The following is a 9,135-nucleotide window of genomic DNA, read 5'->3' on the forward strand; positions in this document are numbered from 1 at the left end:
TTGTATATGTTAACGACATGTTTACAGGCGTAGAGTCCTACATGTCGATGTTTGCGGATGACGCAAAGTTGATGAGAAGAGTTGTGACAGATGAGGATTGCAGGATCCTCCAAGAGGACCTGAACAGGTTGCAGAGATGGTCAGAGAAATGGCTACTGCAATTCAACACGAGGAAATGTAAAGTTATGGAAATGGGACTAGGAGATAGGAGACCAAAGGGACAGTACACAATGAAGGGGAACAGCCTACCTGTGGCGACGCGTGAAAGAGACCTGGGTGGGGACGTAACACCTAATCTATCTCCTGAGGCACATATAAATAGGATAACGACAGCAGCGTTCTCTACACTGGCAAAAGTTAGAACATCATTCAGAAACCTAAGTAAGGAGGCATTTAGGGCGCTTTACACTCCCTACGTGAGGCCAGTCTTAGAGTATGCCGCCTCATCATGGAGTCCCCATCTGAAGAAGCATATAATGAAACTGGAAAAGGTTCAGAGGTTTGCAACGAGACTCGTCCCAGAGCTACGAGGGATGGGATATGAGGAGCGCCTGAGGGAACTGTGCCTTACGACACTAGAAAAAAGAAGGGAGAGGGGGGACATGATTGGAACGTATAAAATACTCAGAGGGATTGACAGAGTGGACATAGACGAAATGTTCAGACGGAATAGTAACAGAACGAGAGGACATGGATGGAAGCTTGAAACTCAGATGAGTCACAGAGATGTTAGGAAGTTTTCTTTTAGCATGAGAGTAGTGGGAAAATGGAATGCACTTGAGGAACAGGTTGTGGAAGCAAATACTATTCATAATTTTAAAACCAGGTATGATAGGGAAATGGGACAGGAGTCATTGCTGTAAACAACCGATGCTCGAAAGGCGGGATCCAAGAGTCAATGCTCGATCCTGCAGACACAACTAGGTGAGTACAACTAGGTGAGTACACACACACACACACACACACACACACACACACACACACACACATACACACCGAACCTGTCCCCAGAGGCCCACATCAAAAGAATATCATCAGCGGCATATGCTAGACTGGCTAATATAAGAACTGCCTTTAGAAACTTGTGTAAGGAATCTTTTAGAACCCTGTATACCACTTATGTAAGACCAATCCTGGAGTATGCAGCTCCAGCCTGGAGTCCATACCTTGTTAAACACAAGACAAAGTTAGAGAAGATTCAGCGGTATGCCACCAGGCTCGTCCCGGAACTGTGGAGGAATGAGCTACGAGGAAAGGCCAAAGGAGCTGAACCTCACATCCCTGGAAAACATAAGAGTAAGGGGAGACATGATAACCACCTACAAAATTCTCAGGGGAATTGACAGGGTGGACAAAGACAAACTCTTCAGCACGGGTGGGATATGAACAAGGGGACACAGGTGGAACCTTAGTACGCAAATGAGCCACAGAGATATTAGAAAGAACTTTTTTAGTGTCAGTGGTAGACAAATGGAATGCATTACGAAGTGATGTGGTGGAGGCTGACTCCATACACAGTTTCAAGTGTAGTTATGATAGAGCCCAATAGGCTCATGAATCTGTACACCTGTTGATTGAAGGTTGAGAGGCGGAACTAAAGAGCCAGAGCTCAACCCCCGCAAACACAACAAGGTGAGTACAACTAGGTGAGTACACACACACACACACACACACACACACACACACACACACACACACACACACTATGAGGGGATAAGACAATTCCTAACAGATATAGCATGGGAAATAGAGCTCAGGGGAAAGACGGCTCAAGATATGATGGACTACATCACGCATAAGTGCAAGGACGCAGCAAACAAGTTTGTCCCAATCCAAAAGGAAAACAGAGAAATGAAGATGAGAAACCCATGGTTTAATCAGAGATGTAGGTTAGCTAAGCCGCAAAGTAAAGGGCATGGAGAAACTATAGGAATAACAGGACACTGGAGAGCAGAGAAAGATACCAGAATGCCAGGAATGAATATGTCAGGATGAGAAGAGAGGCAGAAAGACAATACGAAAATGACATCGCAAGCAAGGCAAAGACACAGCCTAAATTGTTGCATAGCCACATCAAGAGAAAAACAACAGTAAAGGAACAGGTTATGAAATTAAGGATAGGGGCGGAAGGATTCACTACAAATGACAAGGAAGTGTGTGAGGAACTGAATAAGAAATTCCAGGAGGTTTTCACCTTAGAGCAAGGAGAAATTCCAGAGATAAGAGAGGTAATAGCTAACCAGGAACCACTGAAAGAGTTTGAGATTACCAGTGGGGAAGTAAGAAAGTGTTTACTGTTGTTGGATGTGACAAAGGCTATAGGCCCAGATGGAATCTCCCCTTGGATACTAAGGGAAGGAGCAAATGAACTGTGCCTACCACTCTCCATAGTGTATAACAAATCACTGGCAACAGGGGAACTGCCAGATATTTGGAAAGCAGCTAACGTAGTCCAGATATACAAGAAAGGGGATAGACAGGAGGCACTGAATTACAGGTCAGTGTCCCTAACCTGCATACCATGCAAGCTGATGGAGAAGATTGTGCGAAAAAAGCTAGTGGAACATCTGGAGCGAAGGAACTTTGTAACACAGCATCAACATGGGTTCAGGGATGGCTGGTCCTGCCTCACAGGGTTACTTGAATTCTACAACCAGGCAGCAAAAATAAGGCAAAAAAGAGAAGGGTGGGCAGACTGCATATTTTTGGATTGTCAGAAAGCCTTTGATACAGTACCACACGAGAGGCTAGTGAAAAAGCGGGAGATGCAGGCTGGAGTGAAAGGGAAGGTACTCCATTGGATAGAGGAGTACCTAAGCAACAGGAGACAACGAGTCTGTGTGAGGGGTGAGGTTTCAGATTGGCGAGACGTTACTAGTGGAGTCCCGTAGGGGTCAGTCCTTGGACCTATACTGTTTCTGGTATATGTAAATGATATCACAAAGGGTATAGACTCGTTCCTATCAATGTTTGCTGATAATACAAAAATTATGAGGAGGATTGAAACAGAGGATGATAGTAGGAGGCTACAAGATGACCTAGACAGACTGAATGAATTTTCCAACAGATGGCTGTTGAAGTTCAACCCGAGTAAATGCAAAGTAATGAAACTAGGCAGTGTAAAAAGGAGGCCAGACACAGGAAACAGAATAGGAGATGAAGTACTTAATGAAACAGACAGAGAGAAAGATCTAGGAGTTGATATCACACCAAACCTGTCTCCTGAAGCCCACATAAAAAGAATAACGTCTGCGGCATATGCGAGGCTGGCTAACATCAGAATAGCGTTCAGGAACCTGTATAAGTAGTCATTCAGAATCTTGTACACCACATATGTAAGACCAATCCTGGAGTATGCAGCCCCAGCATGGAGCTCGTATCTAGTCAAGCACAAGACGAAGCTGGAAAAAGTTCAGAGGTATGCCACTAGGCTAGTCCCAGAACTAAGAGGCATGAGTTATGAGGACAGACTACGTGAACTGCACCTCACGCCGATGGAAGGCAGAAGAGCTAGGGGATGAAATGATCACCACATACAAAATTCTCAGGGGAATTGAAAGGGTAGAAAAGAATGGGTTATTTAACACGGGTGACACACGCACAAGGGGAACCACGTGGAATTTGAGTACCCAAATGAGCCACAGAGACATTAGACACAGTTTTCAGTGTTAGAGTAGTTAGTAAATGGAATGCACTAGGAAGTGGTGTTGTGGTGGAGGCTGACTCCATACACAGTTTCAAATGTAGATATGACAGAGCCCAGTAGGCTCAGGAATCTGTACATCAGTTGATTGACGGTTGAGAGGCGGGATCAAAGAGCCAGAGCTCAACCCCTGCATTCACAATTAGGTGAGTACAAATAGGTGAGTACACACACACACACACACACACACAACTGGAGGACAGAAAATTATAGTAGTAGTCATATATAACCCCCACCAAACGACAGAAGACCCAGACAGGAATATGATAGAAACAACATTGCCACCATCAGTATAATAGAGAGAGCAGCTTCTGTGGCTAGCAGGAACGGATTCAGACTACTAATCATGGGAGATTTCAACCAAGGAAAGATAGATTGGGAGAACCGAGACCCACATGGAGGACCAGACACATGGAGAGCTAAGCTGCTGGATGTGGCAACAAGACACTTTCTATCAACACGTCAAGGGACCAACAAGAATGAGAGGAGAGGATTAACCAGCTTTGCTTGATCTGATATTTACCCTAAATGAAAGGGAAGTTTAGTTGGAAGCTCCCTTGGAAATGAGTGATCATAGTGTATTGAGCTTTGAGTACCTTGTTGAGCTAGGAATTATCTCCCCCAAAAATGAACTGGGAAACAAAGGGCTGGCATACCGAAAGGGAAATTATGAGGAGATGAATAAATTCCTAAGGGATATACCATGGGACACAGAACTCATAACTAAGTCCGTACAAGACATGATGGACTATGTCACCCAAAAGTGTCAGGAGGCGGTAAACAGGTTTATCCCGGCCCGACAAGAAAAAACCGAGAAGCAAATGAAGAATCGATGGTTTAATAGGAAATGTATGAAAGCAATGGAGCTGAACAAAAGGGCGTGGAGGAACTTCCGTAATAACAGAACACCAGAAAGCAGAGAGAGATGCCAGAGAACCAGGAACGAGTATGTTATTGTGAGAAGAGCAGCTGAGAGAAGGTATGAAAATGATATAGATAATAAAGCCAAGACCGAACCAAAGCTACTACACAGTCACATCAGGAGGAAAACAACAGTGAAGGAACAGGTGATGAAACTTAGAACGGGTGAAGACAGGTACACAGAGAATGACAAAGAGGTGTGTGAAGAACTCAACAAAAGGTTCCAGGAGGTCTTTACAATAAAACAAGGAGAGGTCACGGCGCTAGGAGAGGTGGCAGCAAACCAGGTGACCTTGGTAAGGTTCGAAATTACAAAAGATGAGGTCAAGAAGCACCTATTGGAGCTGGATGTGAGAAAGGCTGTTGGGCCGGACGGAATCTCACCATGGGTATTGAAAGAGTGTGCAGGAGCACTTTGTTTGCCACTCTCCAAAGTCTATAGTAGGTCACTGGAAACGGGAGACCTACCAGAAATATGGAAGACAGCTAATGTAGTCCCAATATACAAAAAGTGTGACAGACAAGAGGCACTGAACTACAGGCCAGTGTCCTTAACTTGTATACCATGCAAGGTGATGGAGAAGATCGTGAAAAAAAACCTAGTAACACATCTGGAGAGAAGGGAATTCGTGACAACCCATCAACATGGGTTCAGGGAGGGTAAATCTTGCCGTACAGGCTTAATAGAATTCTACGATCAGGTGACAAAGATTAAACAAGAAAGAGAAGGATGGGCGGACTGCATTTTTTTGGACTGTCGAAAAGCCTTTGACACAGTACCCCATAAAATGCTGATGCATAAGCTAGAGAAACAGTGCAGGAGTAACTGGTAGGGCGCTCCTGTGGATAAGGGAGTACCTGAGCAGTAGAAGCAGAGAGTTACAGTGAGAGGTGAGGCCTCAGATTGGCGTGAAGTTACCAGTGGAGTCCTACAGGGCTCTGAACTCGGACCTATCCTGTTTCTGATATACGTAAATGATCTCCCAGAGGGTATAGACTCATTCCTCTCAATGTTTGCTGTCGATGCCAAAATTATGAGAAGGATTAAGACAGAGGAGGAGAGCATGAGGCTTCAAGAAGACCTGGACAAGCTGCAGGAATGGTCGAACAAATGGTTGTTAGAGTTTAACACATGCAATTGTAATGTAATGAAGATAGGTGTACGGAGCAAGAGACCAGATACAAGGTATCATTTGGGAGATGAAATCCTGCAAGAGTCAGAGAGAGAGAAAGACCTGGGGGGTTGACATCACGCCAGACCTGTCCCCTGAAGCTCATATGAGGAGGATAACCTCAGCGGCATATGCCAGGTTGGCTAACATAAGAACGGCCTTTAGAAACTTGTGTAAGGAATCTTTCAGAACATTATATACCACATATGTCAGATCAATCCAGGACATGCGGCTCCAGCTTGGATCCATATTTAGTCAAGCATAAGACTAAACTGGAAAAGGTTCAAAGGTTTGCCACCAGACTTGTACCAGAACTGAGGGGTATGAGCTACGAGGAGAGACTACGGGAATTAAACCTCATGTCACTGGGAGACAGAAGAGTTAGAGGGGACATGGTCACCACATACAAGATTCTCAGAGGAATTGATTGGGTAGATAAAGACAGACATTTTAACACAAGGGGCTCACGCACTAGGGGACACAGGTGGAAATTGAGTGCCCAAATGAGCCATAGAGACGTTAGAAATAATTTTTTCAGTGTCAGAGTAGTAGACAAATAGAATGCATTAAGAAGTGATGTCGTGGAGGCTGACTCCATACACAGCTTCAAGTGTAGATATGATAGAGCCCAATAGGGTCAGGAACCTGTACACCAGTTGATTGACGGTTGAGAGGCGGGACCAAAGAGCCAGAGCTCAACCCCCGCAAGCACAATTAGGTAAGTACAATTAGCTAAGTACAAACACACACACACACACACGCACACGTAAAAGGGTGACAGACAAGAGGCACTGAACTACAGGCCAGTGTCCTTAACTTGTATGCCATGCAAGGTGATTGAGATGATTGTGAGAAAAAACCTAGTAACACATCTGGAGAGAAGAGACTTCGTGACAACCCATCAACTTGGGTTCAGGGAGGGTAAATCTTGCCTTTCAGGCTTAATAGAATACTACGAACAGGTGACAAAGATTAAGCAAGAAAGAGAAGGATGGGCGAACTGAATTTTCTTGGACTGTCGGAAAGCCTTTGTCACATTCCTCCATTAGAGGTTGGTACATAAGTTGGAGAGACAAACAAGAGTGACTTGAAAAGTGCTACAGTGGATACGGGACTACCTAAGTAATAGAGAGCAGAGATTTACATTGAGGGACGAGATCTCAGATTGGCGTGAAGATTGGTCCAAGTGAAGTCCCACAAGGCTCTGAACTTTGACCTATCCAGTTTATGATATATGTAAATGATCTCCCGAAGGGTATAGACTCATTCCTCTCAATGTTTGCTAACGACGCAAAAATTATGAGAAGGATTACGACAGAGGAGGAGAACTTGGGGCTTCAAGAAGACCTGGACAAGCTGCATGAATGGTCCAACAAATGGTTGTTAGGGTTTAACCCGAACAATTGAATTTGAATGAAGATAGGTGTAGGGAGCAGGAGGCTAGATACAAGAAATCATTTGGGAGATGAAATTCTGCAAAGAGAGAAAGAAAGACCCGGATGCTGATATCACGCCAGACCTGTCTACTGAAGCCCATATCAAGAGTATAAAATCAGCGGCATGTGCCTGGCTGGCCAACATAAGAACGGCCTTTAGAAACTTGTGTAAGGAAGCATACAGAACTTTGTATACCACATATGTCAGACCAATCCTGGAGGTTGCAGCTTGTTACGAACCAAAATTCCTCACCCAAGCACGAAGCCGTGAAGACCACGCCATCTGTGAATACACTCCCGAAAGATCCCACAACATGGACAACGCCATCTAGTGATGACGGGAGATACCTGCAATAAGTGCTGGATGCCTGTCCTATTCGGCTCGTGACGTAGCCGCGGTAAGATCAGTGCCTAATGAATCACTAGGAATCTCCCCATTCGAAATGATTTATGGCCACTCTGTGAGAGGTCCCTTAGAAGTGGCACGAGACCATTGGCAAGACGAGGAGAACAACGTAGACGTTGTGGACTGGCTATCTACAAATAAAGGCAGGTTGTTCTCTGCATGGGAGATGGCAAGGAAAACCTTAGAGAATACTCAGAAGACCACCAAGAGCAGGTATGATAAGAGGACCAAACAAAGGGATTTCCTAGTAGGGGATCTAGTCTTGGTATGTACTCCCACAGTGACCGGAAGTTTGAGTGCTAAATTTGTAGGTCCTTACCAGGTCTTAAGAAAGGTTACTAGTCACAATTACCTTCTTAACACTCCAGACCGCAGAAAGAAGGAAACTTTAGTTCATGTTAACATGATTAAAATATATGAGGGCCAAGATACACTCCCAATAACCATGGTGACATCTAAAGATGACATTGAGGAGGATGAGGAAGTACTTACTAATTTTGAGATTCTGTGTAAATTGTAGGCAAAATTTACGCATTTGAACGGAGGAGATCAAACATCATTGCTGAAAATGATCCGGAAATACAAGATAATCTTCAGAGATGTTCCAGGACTAACATCTGTCCTACAGCATGACGTTGTATTGGAGGAAGGAGTCCGGCCTATAAAGCAACACCCCTACCGAATCAATCCCCTGAAGAAAAAGGGAGTGGAAGAGGAGGTGAAGTACATGTTGAAACACCATCTGATAGCCCCAAGCACGAACCCATGGTCATACCCGATACTACTAGTGCCCAAACCTGGTAAGAAATACCGTTTCTGTATTGATTATCGCCAGGTGAATAAGGTCACAGTAGCTGATACCTATCCTCTCCCCAGAGTAGAGGAATGTCTCGATGCCATAGGCAAAGCTAACTACCTGTCGAAATTTGACCTATTTAAGGGCTATTGGCAAGTTCCCCTCACGGAGAAGGCCAAACCCATCTCTGCGTCCGTGACTCCCGACGGCCTGTTTGAATGTCAGGTGATGCCGTTTGGGATGAAAAACGCAGCATCCACCTTTTAGAGGCTGATAAGGTATTGTGTTGCGGGACGTAGAAAACACCTTGGTCTACATCGATGATGTATTAATATATGACGTTAATTGGCAGGACCATCTACGTCACATAGAGGCACAACCTGCACAAATCTGAGTTTGCCAAAACCTCTGTCATCTTTTTAGGTCATAAGGTAGGAGGAGGATGGATTGTGCCAAAGGCCAGCAAGGTAGAGGCAATAGTCCAATACCCTACACCAGCCACCAGGAAGGACATCTTGCGTTTCCTTGGTATGGCTGGTTTCTACAGTAAGTTTGTCCCTAACTTTTCATCCATAGCCACCCAACGTGGTATGGCCAACGGCCATACCACGTTGAGAACACCGCTTCTCGTCCGATCAGCGAAGTTAAGTAACGTTGGGTTTGGATGGGTGACCGCCTGGGAACACCAAATGCTGTTGGCA

General features: G+C 44.8%; 1 pseudogene; it reads left to right on the top strand.

The window, feature by feature from the left end:
• Positions 1 to 9,027: 9,027 nt before the first annotated feature.
• Positions 9,028 to 9,135, top strand: LOC123764168 (5S ribosomal RNA; annotated as a pseudogene).

Source organism: Procambarus clarkii, chromosome 23, assembly GCF_040958095.1.
Source record: "Procambarus clarkii isolate CNS0578487 chromosome 23, FALCON_Pclarkii_2.0, whole genome shotgun sequence".
Lineage (NCBI taxonomy): Eukaryota > Metazoa > Arthropoda > Malacostraca > Decapoda > Cambaridae > Procambarus > Procambarus clarkii.